The 25,000-nt window shown below is 36.1% G+C and overlaps 1 protein-coding gene across 2 annotated transcripts in view; it reads left to right on the forward strand.

The window, feature by feature from the left end:
• The window catches only part of LOC136834772 (trichohyalin-like), a 153,613-nt gene that overhangs the window by 44,131 nt on the left and 84,482 nt on the right, over nt 1-25,000 (forward strand). For both annotated transcript variants that reach the window (XM_067097437.1, XM_067097417.1), the window contains one exon: nt 8,841-9,179. The gene's annotated coding sequence lies outside the window, so the exon portion shown is untranslated. The remainder of the gene's footprint in view (nt 1-8,840; nt 9,180-25,000) is intronic.

The raw sequence follows: 25,000 nt of genomic DNA on the forward strand, positions 1-25,000 counted from the left end.
TTTCAGCGCAGAATGACCCCATAGGTCCCAGTGCCTGGCCTCTGGCCTAAATTCTATATTGCGTTCAATTCAATTCAGCTCAGTTTTCCAAACTTAGAAATTACACATCCATATTACAAGGAATGAAACACGATGAACTGAGATGAAGATTATAAGGTACTAACTCGACTTTTAAAATGATTTATTTCAATATAGTGTTAAACTACATGTTTTAAAAATGAGTGAAATAACTATTTGGGTGCCATATACTGAAACGCAGTGCTGAAAAAGAATTATATAGTGTTATGCAGTGCTGAAAAAAGAATTATATACTGTTAATTGTTTTACATTAATTCTTCTTTAACTAACTTAACGGATTATATGCAATTCGTTTGGTTGTTTTAGCATTTGAAATGTCTGGACTCTTAAAGAACAACTAGAATTATTTATTCTCTGTCCATTCATAATACGCTTCATTTTATCTTTGTTAACCGTCATATATTGCATAGTATAAGATAAAATCGGAGTTCTTTTTTCTTCTAAATTTACCTTGTCCTGCATTTTATAGGATTTTATTGCTTGTTCGTGTTCTGAATTATTATTTAGCAATGCCATCGCTTTGATAGAATGGCAGGAGTTTTCTATCTTCACCACTTTCCACTTGTTTGTGTTTCGTGTTTATCAGTGCCATAGATATTACAACTGAAATAAGAAATTGACAACTGAATGCTTAGTTTACGTTTAAGCGTCATCGCAAAGAACATCTTAATTATCTGCCGTTCTTTTTCATCTTGAAGAATGAAACGGTTGTGTAATGTTAAATGAATAGTGATAAACTGCATAAATGTACTTCCTTTCCTTACTCCTTAATATCCTCGTTAATCTTTTGCTGCTGAGAAGGTTTGAAAATCTCTCCTTTTCGTCATAATTTTGCATCTTTTTCATTACCTTTTCCGGGGCAAAATGTTTGAAACTCTTGAACTGTGTACTCTACTGCAAAGTATCATTTGTGTCTTCGTTGTTACTTGTAATCCATTGTTGCCCCAAAGAATCCTTACCCCGTAGGAGGGTAGCGCCGCCAGTGCACCTCACTGAAGGCTCTTTGCAGCGTCCCTTCGGCCCCTAGCTGCAACCCCTTTCATTCCTTTTACTCTACCTCCGTTCATATTTTTCTTCAGTCTTACTTTCCACTCTCTCCTAACAATTGTTGCAAAGTGCACCTGCGAGGTTTTCCTCCTGTTACACCTTTCATCCCCAATTTCTCTCTCAGCGCTGAATGACCTCGTAGGTCCCAGCGTTTGGACTTTGACCTCAATTCTGTATTCCATTCCATTCCACAAAGAGGAACCATAAGGAATTAGAAAGTAAAAAGGAACTAAAGTAGACGTAAAAACTCTGAACTGCAACGCATTAGAAAGTAAATAGACGATAAAACAAAATGAGAAACTAATGGACAAACATTTTTTCTTTATTCTAGTGGAAGAAGTTTTTGGATCTAGTGTTTTTATATTATTTGCATTTCCTTCTCACGTCATGTCATGAGCTCAGCCGTCGTCAAAACCACGATTCCTTGTGTTTTTTTTATTTTCGTATTGAATTATACAGCGAAATAGGCAATTGGCATGGCTCCCAAAATACAGCTTGGCAAGATTTATCTAATAACTTATTTTGTAACATCTGACCTATATTTTTTTCTTTCATTCTAATTTATTTTGAAACTGCAAGCAAAGTCAGGAGACCAGTCACTTCGGTAAACCAGTATCAAAACGTTCGCTGCACATTTTCTGCCCTTTAATTTCGACGACTTGCAGAAATATTTTCAATTCGACTTTAAATCGCTTTTGTTTTTACTTGAATTCTTTATTTCTGGCTCTGTATGACCTCGTTTGAGAGAATATTTAGAATTTCTTAAGTGTTTTTGCCATGCACTTGCTTTCATTTGCGCCTGATATTTTCTGTGATGTTATTTCTTACCACGAGCAGTCTGGATAACTACTAAATGTTCTCCATATACTGTCGAATTTCTTCTTCTCTTTCTTTAAGCCTTCAGCAGAAAACACTTATGGACAAAGTCAGCAAACTATAAACCCAAGAGGGCTTCAAAGCGAAATTATCCTGCAGAGAGAGAGAGAGAGAGAGAGAGAGAGAGAGAGAGAGAGAGAGAGAGAGAGAGAGAGAGAAATTACAGGAAAAGGTCGTAGGTGAATAATAAATATGAGGGAGAAGAAAATAGACCGATACCCCAGAATTCAGGAGACGTCAGCAGAGAGCAGCAATGGATTTGCTCCTCGCTTAAACATTTGAGGTCAGAGCGTTCTACAAATGCACTAGGAAAACTGTTCCACATTTTAGTTGTAGCCAAGATAAAACTGCTAGCAAATTGAGTAGTATTAAACGTGATGCTAGAAAATGACACTGTTTGCAGCAGTCAACAGTGTGTTGTTTTCTAGTCTAACTTGATTGATGCCTTATAGTCTGACCTCGATATGTTTAAGAGAGGGGCAAATTCATACCTGCTGTCTACTATTTTCTGTTCCCTCATATTTGTTGTTTATTTCTCACCTTTTCCTATAACTTGTCTCTCTCTCTCTCTGCAGGATAATATCCCTTTGGAGCCCTTTTGGGTTTATAATCTGTTGACTCTCCATAAAGGTTTTCAGCTGAATGTTTAAAGAAAGAAAAGAAGAAATTCGACAGTAAATAGTGAACTTATTTAGTAGTCACTGAGAATGATCGTGGTGGGAAATAACGATACGGAAAATATCAAAGCAAGTGTATGTCAGATACACTGCCTATAAAGTGAATCATCCTGCAAACGGTCTCTATTCCGAAAAAACAAATTTTTTTGTTGTTATATTACTTTCATTATTATTAATAGCTTTTGTTTTATTCGTGTTCATCTGGTATGCTCACCACTAATGATTTGACACTCGCTAGATTCCCTTTTGTAGGCAATCTAGACATGGCTAGGGAAACTTGCTTTGCATATCGATTGCGTGTCTAATGATTCCAGAGATGCAAATGAACAATAGTCATTTTAAACTCATCATTACAACAGCATCCTGGATGGTGCTGAAAAATGAAGAATGAGATAGGGAGCGTTCGAGAAGGGTTATGATGATGGTTTCCCAGAAATTAAGAAAGAGGGACTTTCGTGATGCTATTGAAGATGTAAGAAGTACAGAGATTCTGATATTTTGTGTAATCAACATTAAAGACAGCACATAAAATATAAGCCAATCCCATTGTACTGTGCAGTTTTTAAAGAAGTTATCATAAAATCTAAGGGGCAGTGGATTATGTTATAGACGATCTGTTAGTGTTTTGGTGATGCAAAATTACCATATCCTATCGAACTGAATATAAAAAAAAGTTGTGTATAGTCAGTGTAGCCAATTTAGAACCCAACACAGATCGCATATTGATGAAATTGTTGGACATACTACCCTTACAGACCATAAAACTTTGAAAAAGGACTATATGGTAATTACTTAGACTATTCAGAAATTAAGGTGTTGTAAGGTAACAAAAGTAATGGATATTTTAATCCTCAAGAGAATGTTTAAGAAAATAGTACAGCTAAGGAGATATGATGATAACTGTATGACTGGTTTTCTTAGTGGCGAGAGAATGTTGCTTTAAAATAAATGAGGTTTTAGCAATATTAGTGGTATTAAAAGCTGAGAGATTAAAAGGTAAAATAACAGTGGCAGGAGTAACAGATGAACATTGATAACGTTCATTTGTATTAAATGCCATTGATGGCTCTTCGTACCTTGTCCAGAATGATAGAAGTAGCAAGAAATTAAACCTCCCTGCAACACCAAGTTTGCTGTTTGGAAATCATTATACAAGCAATCGTATGCTAAGCCAGTTCCCTCAGCCATATCTAGATATCCTAAAAAAAGGAATCCAGCAAGTGTCAAATCATTGGTGGTGAACATACCAGGTGAACACGAATAGAACAAAAGATACTATTAATAATAATAAAAGTAATATAACACAAACAAAAATGTGTTTTTCGGAATAAAGATCGTTTGCAGGATGCTTCATTTTATCGGCAGTGCATCTGACATACACTTGCTTTGATATTTTCCGTGTCGTTATTTCCCACCACGATCAGTCTAAGTGATTACTAATAAGTTCACCATTTAGTGTCGAATTTCTTCTTTTCTTGCTTTAAACCTTCAGTTGAAAACCTTTATGGACATAGTCAACAGTATAAAACCAAGGGGGCTCCAAAGGGATATTATCCTGCAGAGGGAGACAAGTTTAGGAAAAGGTGATAAATATGTAACAAATATGAGGGAATAGAAGTGTTTGAGAGAATGTATGCCGAGAAGTATTTCAGATATGGAAAATACACATGTAAAATCGGTACAGGAGAAAAGATGGATCTTCGTTTGTCAAAACACCCGCTAAGTACGAAAGTAATTAGAAAGTAACCGTACGACTGTAGCCTAGAAAATGTGATCATCAAGACGTGACAGTGCATTTATAAGAACGATTGCATTTTAGCTTATTGTTTTATACTTAGGTTTACGTATTTTTTTATTTATTTTATTAATTGTTCACTTGCCCGATGGAAGTAGGGATACTCAGTACTATTACAGTATTTTTTGAAAATAAAGATTAGAAATGTGACACGAAAAAAAAATTAATTGTAGTGCTTATCTGAACACACACACACACATATATATATATATATATATATATATATATATATATATATATATATATATATATATTTATATCTTTATATCTTTATATATATTTGTAAAATTATATACATATATACAATTATTATATATATATATATATATATATATATATATATATATATATATATAAATGTGTGTACACATATCAAACTTCTGTACAACTTAACTTAGAATTTGAAGGTCAAGGGCATTTTCTGTGCACAGTCGTGAAAACCAGAGCACTTTTAAAAGATAAAAAGATAATGTGTTTTATCGACTATCATATATCCTGTAATTGCGGAGTTCCATTTATGACTTTGTCACCAGGAGTAAATGGCCTTGAAGAGAATCATGTGACCATTACTACTACGACAGAAAGAATAACAGTATCAATTACCCTGGGTATAACACATAACTTTGGCTTTTTACATAGGGGTTAGAATATCGGTGTTGCTTTTCTTATATCATTGTCGTTGGGAAGGATGAAGAAATGTTTGTAAGGATGTTTTCCCCTTCTGATTATGTTAATGATTTGGGTTTTCAGATTATGTTAATCATTTGGGTTTTCAGATTATGTTAATCAGTTTGGTCTTCAGGTTATGTTAATCATTTGGGTTTTCAGATTATGTTAATCATTTTGGTCTTCAGGTTATGTTAATCATTTGGGTTTTCAAATTATGTTAATCATTTGGGTTTTCAGATTATGTTAATCATTTTGGTCTTCAGGTTATGTTAATCATTTGGGTTTTCAGATTATGTTAATCATTTTGGTCTTCAGGTTATGTTAATCATTTGGGTTTTCAGATTATGTTAATCATTTTGGTCTTCAGGTTATGTTAATCATTTGGGTTTTCAGATTATGTTAATCATTTTGGTCTTCAGGTTATGTTAATCATTTGGGTTTTCAGATTATGTTAATCATTTTGGTCTTTAAGTTATGTTCATCATTTGGGTCTTAAGACTATGTTGACCATTTTCGTTTTCAGATATGTTAATCGTCTGGGTCTCCAGATTATTTTAATCATTTGGGTCGTCTGATTATCTTAATCATTTGTGTCTTCAAGTTATGTTAATCATTTAGGTATCCAGATAATGTTAATCATTTGGTCTTCAGATTATTTTAATTATTTGGTTCTTTAGATTATGTTAATCATTTGTGTCTTCAGATTATGTTAACCGTTTGAGTCTTCAAGTTATGTCAATCATTAGGGTCTTCAGATTATATTAATCGTTTCGGTCTTCAGGTTATGTTAATCATTTGGGTCTTCAGATTGTGTTAATCATTTGGGTCTTCAGGTTATCTTAATCATTTGAGTCTTCAATTTATGTTAATCTTGTGGATCTTCAGGTTAAGTCAATCTTTTGGGTCTTCAGATTATGTTAATCATTTGGATTTTCAGGTTATTTTAATAATTTGGGTCTTTAGATTATGTTAATCATTTGGGTCTTCAAGTTAGGTTAATCATTAGGGCCTTCCAATTATGTTAATTGTTTGATCTTCAGGTTATGTTAATCACTGGAGTCTTCAGATTATTTTAATCATTTGGGTCTTTAGATTATGTTAATCATTTGGGTCTTCAGATTATGTTAACTGTTTGGGTCTTCAAACAAGGTTAATCATTAGGGCCTTCCAAGTTCCGATTATGTTAATCGTTTGGGTCTTCAGGCTATGTTAATCACTGGGGTCTTCAGGTTATGTTAATGATTTGGTTCTTCAGGTTATGGTAATCATTTGAGTCTTCAAATTATGTTGATATTGTGGATCTTCAGTCATGTCAATCGTTGGGGTCTTTAGATAATGTTAATCATTTGGGTCTTTAGATTATCTTAATCTTTTGGGTCTTTAGATTATGTTAATCATTTGGGTCTTCAGATTATGTTAATCATTTTTCTCTGTAAATTATCTTTATCACTCGGGTCTTTAGGTTATGTCGGTCATTTTGGTCTTCAGTTACGTTAACCATTTGGGTAGCGTTAACAATGGTGGTTATGATTTTTGTCCGACTTGAAGGGAGCATTTTGATTATTCCACTTCACTTTTTTTCCATTGATGCGAAAAAATTTGATCAAAGTACTCGATTTTATTTGTACATGAAAACAAGAAAAGGAGCATGAGTAAATCTGCTTTTAATTTCAAGATTGCAAATATATTTGTATCTCAAATGGCTTCCATGAATAATACAAAGTTCATATACCATGTTTTCTGTCACGCAAGGAACCAGCGACCTCTCTTTGGTCATACAAGTAATATCAGCGAGTTTTATTCATGCCTATTCATTTTTATTATGACCTGACCCAAGACGGATAACTGTTCTAATCTGTAAAATAACTGAAGCTTACAAGTTTACAAGTATGTAATTTTCGAGTCCAAATAGTGGTTCTAGGTTAGACTTTTACAGTAAAAACAATAAGAATAATCCTCAATATTTGTCTTCTCTTTTTTTGTTTGTTGCCCGTTTCTGTGGATTCTTTGTTTTTTTGTGGATTTTTTTTATTCAGTATGCATGCGCTTACAGGATGTAGTAATAAGATAATACATTCGTCAAAATGTAAAACGAAAAATAAAGAGTAAAGTAATGTATTCATGGCGAGATTTACTTATTAACACATTTCTCTCAGCAAGGCTTATTCCTTTTTTCTGTTGGAAAGGGAAATTATTTTAGAAAAATAATTCCCTGTGTTCTGAAGAATTGCTATTTTGTTGACGTCAAACTGATATAACTGCCATACGGTCGCATATAGGAAAAATCTGATTGGCAATAAACTGAAATGCAAAATTCTACAGGCTCTTGATTAACAAGTGGATGGGCGTTATCCTACGGCGCAGCAGTGTCAAAAATTCGTTCTTGCTTTTTACACTGCGATAGAGAAGGACATAGAAGAAAGTGATCAAGTTATTAAAGTAGATGTTATATAAGAGACAATAAAAGGAGTAATAATATTTTATAGATATTGTAAGGCGACACGTAAGAACGTGAACCATTTAGAGCAGTGTTCTCAAACTGGGGGTAATTACTCCCGTAGGGGTAATGAAGCCGTTTTTGTGGGTTAACGAGGCACTTTCTAAAAGTAATAGTTCTTTGGAGTAAAATTCAGTAAATTTATAAATAATAATGATAAATAAATGAATAAATAAATAAATTGATTAATTAACAATACAGAGGTAACTCTAAAATCTAAATTCTTTATTTCTTAAGACTTTAGTAAAAGTAAAATTAGTTTCGTATATATAAAATGCGTCAGACATTAAGCATTCCAATATTTTTCTTTCCTTTATATTATAACTTCACATAACTGAAGAGGAATGGGGTAGGGGTAATGGTGGTTTATCACACCACTGCCCCCGAGGGTAACGACACCAAAAAATTTGAGAACCACTGTCTTAGAGGAACCAAAAAATCTCCCACTCCCTTTGATTTTCTTTTTATCAATCCATTCTCCTTTCCCAGTCCATAAACAGACAGTGTTCGCTATAATCACTGCGACCACACCAGTTTTTTTTTTTTTTTTTTTTTTTTTTTTTTTTTGGCTTGGGAAAATGAAACGTTGTGAAAGTAAGTGCTAATATGTAATATATATATTTTTTTACGATTTTGAAGTTTTAGAAGCTTTAGTCACTGCCTGTGACAGTTTAATCAATAAAGAGAGAAAAAGCCCATCTCAGAACTTAAAATCTGTCATTAAACATTTTCAGTTGCCAATTAGAACTCTAGACTTGCACTGATGTTTGTACACCAGGTGAAACTTTCCTTCGACAGTTGTACAGTATGTATGTATATATATATATATATATATATATATATATATATATATATATATATATATATATATATATATATATATATATAGATATATATATATATGAAATATTTATATATATGTATATATATATATATATATCTAGACTTGCACTGATGTTTGTACATATAGTGAAACTTTCGTTATTATATATATATATTATACAGTATATATATATATATATATATATATATATATATATATATATATATATATATATATATATATTATAGACACGTACATGCTTATATAAGATTTTGCTTAAATACCTACAGTCATAGTATTCACATATTTGCATACATTTACAATTTTTTTGTATTATAAGAATTGCACTTAATTAACTGTGCTTCATTGAAATTCCAGAGCGAAGGCGTTTGCTTACTCCCATATGCGACGGCCATTCTTCGAACTCTGATTAACTGATGGTCATCTCTCTTGTCCCCTTGACTGGACACCTGGGTTGAAGATGAGTGCTGAATGACAAACAGACCCCTTGTGTCTGTCTGACACAATAAAGGGATTCATAGTGAGAGATAGGGAGAGTGAGAGAGCGAGAGTCCAGCACTTTCTCAACATCAAAGATGACCAGGAGAGGGGAAGCAGAATGAGACGGAGTGGACACAAGTGGAGAGATGAGGGGCAGCGGACCAGCGAGGGGAATAGCCTGCGTTACTTACATATTCGAGATGACAGATAGAAGGGGTAAGTGTGAAAATTTCCATTACGGCTGTGAATTAGTGACAGTGGCCACTTCTGAAAGGGTTCTGGGGCGTGTGGCTTCGCGCTCTGTTTCCTCTTCCTCTTGCGTCGTTGTGCATTCTAAAGTAGGCTTTGAAGTGTCTTAGATCTCCAGTTGACAAATGGGTGTTTTTGCCTTATATACTGAAGAGGAACAAATATTTGAATGGCTACTGCATCGTGGGTTTAGTTTGGGTCCTGGCTCAAAATGTCAAGCAAGCAGGTTTAAGAGAATTTATAGAGATATTGTAAATTCTTTGCTGGACAGGTCGATATCGTTCTCGGCTAGCACTCTGCAGGGCCGGCGTTCGAATCTCCGGCCGGCCAGTGAAGAATTAGTGGAATTTATTTCTGGTGATAGAAATTCATTTCTCGGTATAATCTGGTTCGGATCCCTCAATAAGCTGTAGGTCCCGTTGTTAGGTAACCAGTTGGTTCTTAACCACGTAAAATAAGTCTAATCCTTCGGGCCAGCCCTAGGAGATCTGTTAATCAGCTCAGTGGTCTGGTTAAACTAATGTATACTTAACTTAGAGATATTGTGGAAATAATGTCGATTGGTTCCGGAAAAAGCAGATTCATTTTGTACTATTATCAGTGCGTTAACGAATGTGACATATCAAAATTACAGTTCGAGGGCTACTCTCAAATCTTCATTCTTTGGCAAAGCCCTCTTGCTAAATTTCGATGGCACTCGCTGTCCAAAGCAAACTGGTAACATTTAGGCAGGGATTTTAGATTATTAGTCCCTTGACATTAAGAATCCTTTTCTTCATCTTGATGAGTGTGAAGGTGTAAACCCAAATGATATTTTCTTTTTCTATTTTGTGAAAACTGCTGATTTCTTACCTCCTTAATTGCTTTTTTTTTTTTTTTTTTTTTTTTTTTTTAAGTTGCGGAGGTGGTTCTTTTTGCATGTGTTAGAGAATTAGTAATATTACTCCAATAGCTAAATGTGGGGTAGTAGCGCATGCGTGCCGATTCCTCCCAGTTTCTAGAACTCCAGAGTTATCCAAAGTTTTTGTACGTGTTTTTTTACAAAATGTATGAGTGCCTGTGCCGAATATAATTTGTTCCTTGTTTACAGATTGGCTTCTGCAAGAGCCAGGGGATTTGTAATGAACTTGAAATTTCGATGTTGTACAGAAATCCGTAGATTCTAGTCATGAAATTCGTATCATTAGTTTTGATCTCTCGAACTTCGAAGTTCTGATCAGTCAGTCAGTTATTTTTATGTAGCAGGTTCACACGAGTCTCGTTTCCTAGTTTCAATTGATTTACTCACTGTATCCGTTACAGAGTTTATTCTTTACTTCAATATTTTTTTTCCGTAACTGGTGGTTTTATAAGAGCCCTTGTAAGGGGTTGTAGCTTGGCGGATAATAATAATTATACTGATTATGTTCATGATATCCCAACAATCACTTATGAAAGTCATGATAAGTTCAGGCCTGCTACAAAGTAATGCAGTGCTCAGGTCACCAAAAATTAAAACATGTGACACCCCTGACACTCCCCTGTCACTGCAAAGGTAAAGTTGGTATGTAAAAATTTTTGTAAGCAACAATAAAAAAATTTTTGTCGCTCTAGATCTAGAAAGTCATGACTACCAAAATAAATTGGGTCACTACACGAAAGCAGTGTGAATGACTTGTCGTTTTATGTGATAGTAAATCTCCTTTATGTGCATATTTGTCTGTTAGTAAACTTAACTTAATATCATTGCTTATCTTCTGTTTTCCCATTTTGCAGTTATGAGCTTTCTTTACTGAGGAAGCTTGCGTTGCGGGCCTTTTGTATTTGTCCTTTTACGAATAATAATAATAATAATAATAATAATAATAATAATAATAATAATAATAATAATAATAATAATAATAATAATAATATTTCTGAAAACACAGAGGACAGACAATTCCGAATTCTGAAAATGAATAGCAACGAAGAAAGATTCTCAAAAGCTTAGCAACTTTTTAACGTATACACGCATGAAACAATTTTTTATGGTGAGATTTTAGACTGAAATCCAACGTACTATACAACAATCAAACAATCATTGCTTTATCAAGCCCTAACCTCGTTTCAGGCAGGTATATAAAACAACCTGCGATGCAACATGTGCATCAGCGATGCATGCAGCGAACGACCATTACAGAGGCTCCCCCTATGCACGTTGTCACTTGCAAATACAGACTCTGCTGGTGTTGTTATTGTTACAAGGGCTTGGTTGCAAATCGTCATCTGCAACTGATTCCCTCGTGTCCCGCTGTGATCCAGATGAGAATGCAGTTGAATTTTAATGGATGGTTGCATTTCCCCATTGCGCTGGTGCTATTGCATTGCGGTCAGCGAGGTGTGAAATTCGAGGACAATGGCCTTCTGGCTGATGCAAATTGATTATATACATATATATATATATATATATATATATATATATATATATATATATATATGTGTATATATATATATATATATATATATATATATATATATATATATACATACACATACATACATACATACATATATATATATATATATATATATATATATATATATATATATATATATACGTAGTGTGTGTGTATGTGTGTGTGTGTTTGTGTTTGCATAAGATGCCGATAATGATTACTGTGTGAACGAAATAGCTTCAGCTCAGGAATAAGAACGATGATAAGAAAATCTTGTTACATTAAGTTGGCCTTATGCGCCCACGGGCTCTTGATCGTATGAGAAGCGCGTAAAAAAATTCCTCTCTGGATATATGGGGGAAACTTCCCGTACAGTGTCCAAGTCCCTTACACATCTTCGTCATTTCACACGAGAAATATTCCTACACTTTATCCTCTACCAGTGCAAATAATGCTTGATCACTCGTCATGTGGAGAGAAAAATCTCGAATTACAATTGGAATAGCAAAATAATTTCATCCCCTCACATCTCCGTGTGCAGCCATGCATTTGTTACATATTTTGGGCCTGAGCAGTTTATAAGTGATTAAGCGATAGAACTGAGAGAGAGAGAGAGAGAGAGAGAAAGAGACAGAGAGAGAACCACTATTACTGAAAAAGAGAAAAGATTCGTCAAGTATCAACTTATGGTTAAACTTGTTGCCTCGATGGTTCTTGACACTAATGATCGATAGGACGTATTGTTTACCCGCCCAGATTTAACATCGTCAATCCCCTTGCGCCACCTCCCGGCGAAAGGCCGAGCAGTGTTTGTTTCCATCATGTAAATCCCGTTTGCGCTGTTTGCTCTATGGTCGCTCCAAGGAACAAGTTGATGGGTTATGAGGGGACGGCGATGGCTGTAATGTTCTTCGGTACTTCAGTCGAGTCCTCCTTTTAACGCTTTTATAGAAAACGAAACCTTTTTCCACTTGAGGGAAGAAGGGAATCTATCTCCTATGGCTGGATGTGATTGATGGGTAGAAAAAGGGGGTTTCATGAGTAATGTGTTCAAACGATTTTAGAAATCAGTTTTAATGGTGGATGGGGGATTTGAGAGCTTTGCATGAACCAGAAAGTTTTATTCCCTTTTCAGAATATCACATGTTGACTTCACGTGTAAAATTCTGATTATTTAGTGAAAGGGGACTCGTTTGTAAGCCTAGTGTGTGTAAGTGCGTGTGTCTGTGTGGTGCGCAGTTCTGTGCCGTAATCATCACTGCGCGTATGACTCTTGTAAGTATGATTAATATAAATACTGATATACCCTTCGATAGACATATAATTCATAGAAGTGGCGAAGGATAACACGAAACTGGAGATGAAAATCTAAGGACGAAATGTGATGATAATTGTCAAGGATAGCCTACAGATTGGATGAGTGGGTGTTAGGCGCCATACGTTACTAAACATGATAGAAAACGGGTTCTTTATTTTCTTTCAACATGTCCGTTGCAGTGATTAGAATATTGTGTTCATCTTGAATAGTAGAATTATCAGAACAGCCAATCTTTTTGGTTGCATCAGCTTGTCGGTTTCCGATGCTTCTTCTATTAGTCTTAATAATATGATTTATTGTAAGCATTGCATTTTGACAGGGAAATGCACAGGTGGTAGTGATTGTTCATATTTTATGCATGGCCGTTGTAAATTAGTAAAAATACTTCATACTGAAAACTGGGCGCTCATCTGATAGCTCTAGTCATTTACGGTGGTTGGGTTCTTAGGAACAAGCCGTGAAATCATATCAAAAATCGTTGTCGATAAGTGAAAAACAAATGAAGTTTTTTTTTCAATCTTCATCTTTATGAGAAACTTCTGTTACCGTTTGTTTATGCAAGACTTTGTAATTGATGTTATCCATTCATTTACTTTCTTTCCCAGGATTTAATGTTCTACACTCCACTGGACGTTTCTTCCAACCCGTCTAAAAATTCCTCAGCATTTTAAGTGATCTGAATATTTTCCGTCAAACGTTTTTTCAGCATTTACTCATTCTGTTGTTATACTCAACAGCATAATTATTGGCAGAGAAAGAATAAATCCTCTTTCATTAATTCCCTATACTTCCGCATGCAAACGCACGACCAAGCACATATTATAGCCTATGTTAATTACCTGGTGTGTTGCTTGAGACTTTAAAAAAGATAATTTTAGTCTTACGCTACAATAAAACATCGATGAACTTCATAAAATTGCCCATGTTCTGTTTCTAAAAATCAAAATTAAAATCAAGTGTATTATCATTTGTGTTATTATATACAAGAATAATAACCAATTAGATCGCATTTTATGGAAGTCTGGAGTCTACCCTATAGCCTGCGTTTACGCATTGAGCCATGTGCATCGCCCTGGCGTTGCTGAGGGCTGCTCTTTGTTTTACTGGTTGCGATAAATACGTGACGTAGTTACTTGGCCATCCCCCGTTCCTTTGTCATTCCTTCCCCTCTTGTTTATGACTCCATTTATTCACTTATCTCCATCATGAAGCTGAAGTTTTTATCTGCCGGAGTTCATTGGGTCCCAGTTTGGTCTTTCATTTGACTGAATTTAAGGTTTCACTGTCTTCATTTGCTCGTTTCCTCTTCACCTCTTGTACTCTAAATTAGCATTTGTATAAACAGTCATGTTGTATGGTTTACTTCTGCGTCTTTTTTTTTTTTATTGTTGTCATAGTTAATTGCGCCATTTAGTCGTTTCCTTTTCACCTCTTATGCTGTGAATAAGCATTTTAATTGATACCCTAATTTTATCGTTTATTTCCGCGTCTTTAATTTTGTTACCGGACTAAATTTAAGTTTTCATTCTTGCCTTTCGTATTTAATTCCTTTATTTATTTAGTCTTTCCCTTTTCGTCTTCTATGGTGTGATTTAGCCTTTTAATTAATATTCTTATCGTTTATTCCTGCATCCCTCCTTTTGTAACTTGACGCTTCTATATTTCACACCCTTCTTATCTCCCGTATTTTTAACTAACTAAGCTGTTCCTCTATCCCTCTTCTCCGTTATCATCTCCTTATCTGTACTCCCTCCTTCGTTGAGCGGAACGTATGAAGGTTTTTGAGGGCTAATAATTTATGAATCCAATGGAACGTTAGCATCACGACCAACAAATAAATGCACTCAGTGAGAGAGAGAGAGAGAGAGAGAGAGAGAGAGAGAGAGAGAGAGAGAGAGAGAGAGTAGTGGCAACTGGCGTGCATTGTGAACACCCCCCCCCCTTTCCCCAATTGCATTGAAAGGAAGAATGCAACATTGGGGTGGGCGGGGCGCGGGACTGGATGGTCGAGAGGGGTGATTGCAAAAGGGGCATATATAGCCTATATATATGATAAGGGGTCGCTTTCATGGTCGTCATCATCTTCGTCACCATTATGATTCGGGAGAGGGTTATCATAATTGCGGCCGTGGTCGCTACGTCTATATGCCGGCTTGAAGGGTTAAAAAAGGTAAAATTCATAAGTCGTGTTTTCATTTTTTTTTTTATTGATGTATGCAGGTAATTATTATATCCAAAAGCACATTCACAGACGTGCTCGCACACTTTTTCAAGCACCAATAACGTGCTTACGTTCGGGCGAGCGCATACACACGCACACACATATACATATATATTTACTCTGTATATACAGGTATGTATATATATATATATATATATATATATATATATATATATATGTGTGTGTGTGTGTGTGTGTGTGTGTGTGTGTGTGTGTGTGTATTAAACACAAACACCGTTTAATATCGACCTGTCATTCCTGTATCAAATACAAAAGGCATAGGTTCGAATCCTGGCTAGGGTAGATGCGTATAAAATTCTCTTTGAGTGTAAATTATTTCCAAGGTAAAGTGATATCGATACTAGATGTATGTGGTTTAATATGTAGGAGTATAAAAAGCAGTTACGTTAGAATTTGTGAAGTGTATGTATATATGTATATATAGATTATATATATGTAAACTATATATATACACGTGTTTCTATAGGTGTGGTTGTGTGTGTGTATAACCTGCCTTTTCATACGCGCGTTCTTGCATGCTTTTATTTGCACTTGAATCATGGATATATGCAAACTCCCAAGTTACACATGCGTGTCACCGCATGCTTGTTTTTTTATTTTTATTTTTTAGTCATAATGGAATAGCATGCAAAAAACCACTTAAGATTTATCGCAGATATGTTTACTCTGAGGCCTTGGTGCACATTCCCCCTCTGCAATCTCAAATGAAACATTTTAGCAAACAAAATTTGTCCTCCGAGCCTTGAGGACTTTGTAAGGCTAAGCAAACATTTTCAACCCTCTCCAGTTATTATTATTCCTCGCCTCCATTTTATGCATCGGGTGTGTGATTAATGACATATAGGAGCCAGAGTTGGCAGACCTCAGATGACAACTTAATCCCATGTTAATTGGGACTGGATGCTGTTAGCCGACCAGAAATCCCTTTAGGGTGATTCAGAGAGGGCTCTGATTCCATTATGGCGCTCTCAGGAGGTTTGCCGGTTTCAGAAGGAATCGGTTGTGATTTTTCCAAACGATCATTTTTAGTGATTTTCATCTTGAGATTATGCATTTTTAGCTGTTGTTTTCATTTTAGATTATGCATTCTAGTTACTGTTTTCACCGTAAGTTAAAATTCTTAGATGTTGGGTGTAATTGCAGAATCTGAAAACCTGGGTGTTTGCAGCAGTTCTGGCGTAATGTTCGCGTTACCAACCTTTTTTTTTTTTTTCATTATGAAGGAATATACTTTTTTATACTAATAATCGATGTTGACTTCGTGAAATCCATTAGTTAAAAATTCCTTCATTATTTCCATATGTTATTCGTGAATTTATTTACCCTGCTTTATAAAAGGATCAAGTTTTTGGGTCACTAGATATCATAAACAACCCCAGAAAACTAGTTTATAATGGTATGTGTTTTTGGGTCTAGATATCATAAACAACCCGGGAAAACTCGTTCTTAATGGTAAGTGTAAAGAGGGATCTCTATTCTTGAATCCTTCTAATAAAAACAAAAAAGACCTAGGACAGTAATAAACGATGTTAATTCTAGACCTCAGATTTGAATGTGGAAGTCACCCGCATCCATTTCACGTGAGGGTTGCAGGCGCCGGCGTTTCTGTTGCTTGGTCTAACCCCGTCCGTGCACTCTTTTCCCGCCATTCGTGTCGGGCCGCGAGCAGGCAAGGCATAGGATAGGGATAGGCAGCCTTACTCATCGATTTCAGCTCTTTAGCTCTTTTATTGATTACTGCGGTTGATGCCTTTTAAATTCTCTCTCTCTCTCTCTCTCTCTCTCTCTCTCTCTCTCTCTCTCTCTCTCTCTCTCTCTCTCTCTCTCAGCGGGAGACGGTCTTGGTATTTGACTATCTACCCTATTTTGTTAACCGTATAAAAGATGGAACCTTGAGGAGACGCGTTGTTGAATAGACACGTCTGCGATGTAATTCCTAAGATGTAAATGCCCATTTCTGAGGAGTCTAATTATATACATTATATACTTGAATTCGGTAATAAACTCGATGATAGTTTATGGCATACAAAGTAAGGGGTAAAATTCCAGACGTAACGTGAAAGTGCCACTGATATTGCGTTCAAACATTAAGGCTGCTGTGATGCTAGGCGTATGTAATACTCGGTCCAGTCTCTCTCTCTCTCTCTCTCTCTCTCTCTCTCTCTCTCTCTCTCTCTCTCTCTCTCTCTCTCTCACTGTTAGATTTTTCATACAGTAATTTAATTTCCTAACATAAGAAATAACCGTTTTACTTTTCTCATAAATTTCATCCAGATACATTAATCAACCAGCTTGGCGTTGAGTGGATAGCAACACCGGTAAGCGAAAAGAGATAAACCCTGAGAGAGAGAGAGAGAGAGAGAGAGAGAGAGAGAGAGAGAGAGAGAGAGAGAGAGAGAGAGAGAGAGATAACGATTTGACACTCGTATCGAAACAAATTCAGCCGCCTTGTAAAATGACCAGCGACTTAATAATGCTAAAAGCAATGATAACCAATCACTTGTGACCATAAACTATCCGGTGACTCAATTAATCCTCAGAGGCTCGTATTCTGTCCCTCCATCCAGCATATTCGCCCATAAATACAATCCGTCCATTACTAGCCATCGGCCGGACAGACGATTGTCCCAATAAAAATTTATGATGATTCTCCTCTTATTCTTCTTAGGCGATTGTCTGATAGCCCCTTTCTTTCTGTGCTTCTCAAGTCCGTGGCTCTCTCTCTCTCTCTCTCTCTCTCTCTCTCTCTCTCTCTCTCTCTCTCTCTCTCTCTCTCTCTCTCTCTCTCGTTATCAGCATCTTTTATATATATATATATATATATATATATATATATATATATATATATATATATATATATATATATATATATATATATAGATAGATAGATAGATAGTGATCGTGATTTCGTAATGATCATGGCCGCCAATATCATGATAGTAGGACTTTAATTTAGATTACAGACAATAATTTTATTTCACATATTTGTGGCTTCATTTTTTTTTATTATCTACGCAGACGATGTTTCAAGAAGTCTATGGAATCATACGCCGGTAAGCCTAACAATTACAAAGACTACATTTTGTTCTAGACTGATTTTCGCTTGCCCGACTTACTAATCACTCGAAATTCTCTATACCGAACTGTTTTCATTCTGATTAGAACCTCTTGCTGCATGATAAAAGAATGTGTTTTAGAATTAGTTGTGAATTGTTCTGCTTTCGAGGGTAAATATTCACAAAAGTACCGTGGCTCTGTTTGATTCTGTAAATAGTGACTGATTTATGATATTAGATTTAAAATCCGTTCGTGTCGAACGTTAGTGACCTGTTAAGCATAAAATATAATTTCATTAACCTAGGAGTTCTCAGCACCGTGAAATCAGACCAACTTTATTCTTGTGGCTATGAAAAAATAAAAGTTAATTTTATATTCCTTTACAGAAGAAGCGTATACAGATAAAAACTTAACATGTCTACCATAAGGATGTAAAAAGAAAATATAAAGATAACCTAAGGTTCCTGTGCAAAACATATACTCGTATACATTACCCGGAGAACTCGGATGATTACTGGGAAAGGCAGTCTAGGTCTAGACTACTTTCCTCCTGCGGTATTCATGTTTGGTTACGCTCCCGTGGGGGCTATGGAGTTTTATGTCTCTGATGGCAACGTTCGAATGTGATGGCAGGGTCTGGCATAATTTCCTTTATCCTATACCACCTGCGTGTAGCTCTGCTCTTTATCTAGGACGAGACGATTGCTTTCTGACTTCTTGGATTTCTAATCTCTTATTCGACCAATACTTCTGTAGTATTCCGCTGCTCGACACCACGTTCTTATCTGGTGGTCTGCCGTTGAGATCCGCTTTCCTCCCAGACTCTTCTTCTTCTCCGGTTATCCCCCTTGTCCTGTGAAATGTAAACAGTTTCACTGCATGCTCTTTCTTTCCTTTTTAACTTACTTCTAAGGCATGTTGTCAAACTTACTTCTTAGTCATGTTGTCAGGCTTGCTTAATCTTGTAATAAGATAATGCTGTAAATCTGGAAATTGTCTCTTGAGTGAAAAGACGAAACTGCAGTTCAGTATGTCCTAGATATCATGCATCCTCTCTTGTGTCTAGACAAATAAGACTTTCCGGTATGTTAGAAATCTGGGAGCTTACTCCTTCATATAAATAAATTATTTTAGCTTAAAACTGTGCAATAGCAGGCACTGAAGGAGTGTTTAATTGGTTACTCTCTTCCTCCGACTAATTACTCCAATTTTCTTGCTTGAAATGATTATACGAAATGCATACAGAACCTACTGGTCACTTTTTACCAGATACTTAAATAATTGCAATAACCACAGTGCCCTCTTAACTTCTCGAATTCTTCACACTTTTTTGGATACGCTTGTCTCTACAAAGCCTTAGATCCAAATGCAAGAATATGAAGTAATTCTGATGTCCGTAGCAGGATTCGAACCTGCATCCAGAGTATCAGAACGAGGTCAAGTTGCCGATCCGACCACAAGAAACGTTCAAACAACAAGAAAGAGCTTGACCAGAGGCTCTCTCTCGTTCCACACTCCTGCTTGTCAGAACTGAATCATGGACTTACGTTTCATCAGCAGCTCTTTCCCGGACTCCCTCCTAAATTCACCATCTTTATTAAGACCCATCACTTGTTTTTTTTTTTCCCCCCCTCAGAATTTATTAGACTGCACTCCTCTTTTACCTTTCTAGCTTAAAATTCCCATGGATACTGTTTACAAAATGCAACCTCAAAAATCGTCTCCCGATTCTCATAACACGTCTCAGTATAAGGATTAGTTTTAATACCTCAAAAAAAAGGTAATTCCATAGCTTTACAATTTTGCTTCCTTCTTTAATTAAGCTAACTTGATATTGTAGTGTTTTGTCCAGCTTGGTCTCTGCAACATTACAAGAGAAACAACCTTTGCTCTAAATAGCATAGAATCAAAACCGAAGATTAATCAGAAAGCTATTGTTACCTTACACTTATCAAATGTGTAATCTCTAAAGACGTCATTGTATAATTTGAGTCTTTGGCGATAATTGTTTAAGTGTGGAATTTCACAAAAGAATGCACAAATCCTGGTTTTACTAAGTGACTTTGTTTATATTGTGATATGTAGCATTGTATGCGTGTCATAACATAGAAGTCAATAACATTATATAACTTTTGTTATATTATATACACATCACATTTGTAAACTCTTTTAGTAGTTACTGGTATCCAGTGAATAGAAAGATGATTTTATTATTTTGTCCCTCAAACGGAGCTATAAAGGATACCATAAGGATTCAGCACGAGCATTTAAAATAATCGAATTGAGAGTTGGACCATTATATAAAGACTTAAAGAGAATTTTAATGATTTTTCCTCCGTAATCAAGAGATAGCAGTGGGTTGCCGGTATTGCTGATATTCCTGGTAAATGAAAAATTCTGCCCTGTGGTGATATGTGCAGCATGCGAAGCCTTCAAGAACGCGCTTTTGGTATCCATGATTCATTCGCCAAGAAAGTAGAAGACCCAGCTCTACTTGGCTGAGATCTGCGAGAAGGGAAGGTGAAGATGGGTGGAGATTTGTGGAAGTGAAAGCAACAGGAAAACATGGGTGGCGGAATTTCACAGAGACCTGACACGCTGGCGGGGGTTGGGGGCCATAATGATGAAATTTTTCCATCGATAAAAATAAGTCACGGGGTAATTTGCATTTGGCTGAGAATGTTTGATAATAAACTGGAACCATGACATGCTTTCCATCTTTTTCAGTAGAATTTCATTTCTAAACAAATTGCGGAAATCAAAATACAATTAAACAAAAACCGCTTATCGTGAAGATCCAAATTGTAATTATTCTCTGTTATATAGAAACCCAGACAACTCATGCGTATGTGGTTTAAAGAGAGTACGTATCATTTTACTTCATTTACATGACTATTTGTATTACTTTTAGTTTTCTGTAAAAAAAAAAATATTGAGATGGCTTTGTCTGCCCGTCCGCACTTTTTCTGTCCGCCCTCATATCTTAAAAACTACTGAGGCTAGAGGGCTGCAAATTGGTATATTGATTATCCACCCTCCAGTCATCAAACATACCAAATTGCAGCTCTCTAGCCTAAGTAGTTTTTTTTATTTAAGGTTAAAGTTAGCCATAATCTTGCGTCCGTCAACGATATAGGACAGGCCACCACCGGGCCGTGGTTAAAGTTTCATGGGCCGCGGTTCATACAGCATTATGCCGCGACCGAAAGATAGATCTATTTTAGGTGGCCTTGATTATTCGCTATACAGAAAATTCTGTTGCGCCGAAGAAACTTCGGAGCATATTTTATTTGTTTATTTATTTTTTTCGATATTGCTTTCTTGGTAAAACCCAAACAAATTGTCTGGTTCTCTAATTTCTATTCCTATAATGACGGTTCTCACTTTTCTTTTTGACGCTGTTATTCTTCGTTATAAATAAATACCAGCTTCTAATGATACAGTTAGAAAGTGAATCGAGAAATATTTTCCTCTTTCCAAATTTGGAACTCACCGATTATACTCTTATTTTCAAGGTAAGGGTTTGTGTCTTATGCTTTTCTTTGCGAAAAGTATCAAAATGAAGTATAGACAAACTTTATATTTTAAAATCATGTATGGTCAAAAATGAATTACAGCATATGACAATGGTTGTTGTTTGAATATTTTTCCATTTACTAATTCAGGTATGATATTAATCCGAGGTAGTAAAGAAAAGCAGGACGTGACCTTTATTTGCAATATTGGAGTAAAAACTTTGAAAAACCAAGAATTCATGGGAATTTATAGGATTATTTTGGCACAGAGACTCGAGATGGGAATATTTACAATTCCGTGCTCTCCCTGTTTTTATTTTCACTTCTCCTCTTACAACAATTATCCTGGAAGGGAGATAGATGTAACAGCTGAACCTTGTTCCAGGCAATACGATGTGAAAACGACCCAAATCCAGTTCTCAGTGAGTACAGAGGTCGTAACGACTTGCCATTGCTTCATTCTGTCGGTGCGGGCCCCCCTTTGCAATGTTGTTTTTACGACGCGAAGATGTGAAAGACACAAAATTTTTATAGGTCGTTACAGTACAAAGAACATTGCGCATAAATATATATTTTCCCCCATTTCGAATTACCGCCCGAATTCGTAAAGTGGCCCGCCATTGGTTCTCCACCGTAAGGCCGTCGTAATTGCGAGGGTTTACGATACTTCTTACGATCGACGTCACGTTGATGTCGCACAGATCGAATCGTGAGTTTTACGTCGGGAGATCCTGGGCGTTGTCGTCGTAGTAACGATAAATTTCCATAAGAATGGTATGAGTCAGCGCTGCCCTGACTGCACATCTTCATAAATGCGTAACAAACGCGTGTACATAATAACTGCTTCCAGGATTGTTCTTCAGAATAATTTAATTTCTTCTGTGATTAATTACAGACATTATCACGTTTCTTGCTTACTCCTACCTCAAAAAAAAAAAAAAAAAAAATTAAACCTTTAGGTGTCTTTCATTCCAGATAAATAAAAAAAAATAAAACCGAATCCTTGTGTGTTTCATCACTATCCACAGATGAACAGAAACGAAATGGAAACAGAACTTAACTTCTAAGTGACTTTTCTGTCCGTCTCTCCCCTCAAGTCCCAGACCTGTCAATAGCGTCAATGGCCATGAAAGGGCAAAAGAAGCGATAATTTCCATCCCCGTTTAATGGCTAATAATATCGTGATGGCAAGAGTTAGGACTTCGTAAAGAGTCCAACAAATGTTCGAGTGTTCTGGAGACGGAACAAAGTGGCCAATTACTGCGTCTTACTTTATTGCGAATAATTCAGGATCGACTGTTGATTATCTCGTTTTAGTTTTTCGAAAAGAAAACTACAGTACTGTGCCGGCTTTGTCTGTCCGTCCCCACTTTTCGCTCTCCGCCCTCAGATCTTAAAAACTACTGAGGCTACAGGGCTGCAAATTGGTATGTTGATCATCCACCCTCCAATCATCAAGCATACCAAATTGCAGCCCTCTAGCCTCAGTAGTTTTTTTATTTCATATAAAGTTAAAGTTAGCCAAAATCGTGCATGTGGCAACTATATAGGACAGGCCACCACCGGGCCGTGGTTAAAGTTTCATGGGTCTCGGCTCATACAGCATTGTACCAAGAACACCGAAAGATAGATCTATTTTCGGTGGCCTTGATTATATGCTCTACTGAAAACGTTTCTTCGGCGCATGTTTTACTTGTTTATTATTGCCCAAGGTATTTTTTTTTACAAGATTATGGCAACCATATGAAATGATCTCAGTTACTGTTGATTTGACATGATTTCCATTGATATCAATAATTTTCTTACAGTTATAACCGTTTTCTATGAATCTTAGATAGGGGTCTTATTAGTCGAGGTGAATATGGGTTTTAGATTACAGTGAAGTAGGAGTCGTTTGCCGTGATTTTCGTATCAATTTCATATCATTTGTCGGCTTTCTTGGCAGTGTGTTTTTCATTTCAGTCTGCGAATTTGTAATCTAAGCAAGTTGATGTCATTCTTTTCACCTCTTGTCTAAACTTGGCTATCATTATCCCCCAACCCCCTTTGTCTCTGTTTGCAGTTTGTTCACCATTATGATAATGATGATATCCATAAACTTGTGGATATCAATATGGGGTCCTTCTTATTAAGAAAGTAATGGGTAGTGCCGTCCGAGGACACCTAACGTGGTGACCCGTAGGCATTACTTGATATTCTTTGCAGCGTCCCTTCGGCACCTAGCTGCAACCCCTATCATTCGTTTTACTGTTCCTCCGTTATTATTCTCTTTCTTCCATCTTACTTTCCACTTCCTCCTAACAGCTGTATCATAGTGCAGCTGCGAAGTTTTCCTCCTGTTGCACCTTTAAAGCCTTTTACCTCCCAATTTCCCTTTCAGTGCTGAGTGACCTCTTAGGTCCCAGCGATTGGCCTTTGGCCTAAATCTTATATTCCATTCCACTCCATTAAGGAAGGAAGAATTTGGTGTGACGAGATGGTGAAGTTTGAAACCATATGAAAACTTTGATACGAGCATTAAATGTAAGGTACCCTTTTATCATCAGTATTTAAAATTAACTGTAAAACGATTATTCCAGTTGGAAGACATCGCTTATGTGTCTCGTTCAGCTGTGGCGAGCCAGCGCATTTATTATGCTGTCCAATTATTTTTTCCAGTGGCATGAGACGTTGTTTATGCGGTTGCTACCTCCACTTTTTTACAGCTACGCTTATTGGCCGATCACGTTAGTCGTTTATAGGGATAATGAAGCACAGCAGTCAGTTAGTTGTTCTGTGAGCTGCGTTTTATTTATTAGTGCATGTATAGTCGGTGTAATTTTCGTGCGAGAAAATCATTTACGACTCAGTACATTTTTTTACGTATGAAAACATGAATATTTCTTTATCTTATTCTTTTTATTTTGTTTTTGTTGTTAAATTGTTTGCCTCATTTCATCTCTTTAGCCATGTGTAGTCAATCTTCTGGTTTAATAAATAAGCCAACAATATTTGCTGTCAAGTTTTTTAACTAAAAGCGGAAGTCGTCCTTATGTCCTTGTTATCGTTGTTTTCAGAAATGGTCAGAAAATGTTTGCCCTTTCACTGCCCAAATAAATACTTAAGATAATGGAACTGAAAGAAAGAGAACTCCTCATTATTGTCTTTAATCTTTTATAGAAGGATACTGGATGCATTACGCAATCATTATCATGTAAACACCAAAGTCGAGCTAAAGCCAGTGTCCACGTCCCATTCTTTCC

The sequence above is a fragment of the Macrobrachium rosenbergii genome, chromosome 4 (genome assembly GCF_040412425.1).
Source record: "Macrobrachium rosenbergii isolate ZJJX-2024 chromosome 4, ASM4041242v1, whole genome shotgun sequence".
Classification (NCBI taxonomy): Eukaryota; Metazoa; Arthropoda; class Malacostraca; order Decapoda; family Palaemonidae; genus Macrobrachium; species Macrobrachium rosenbergii.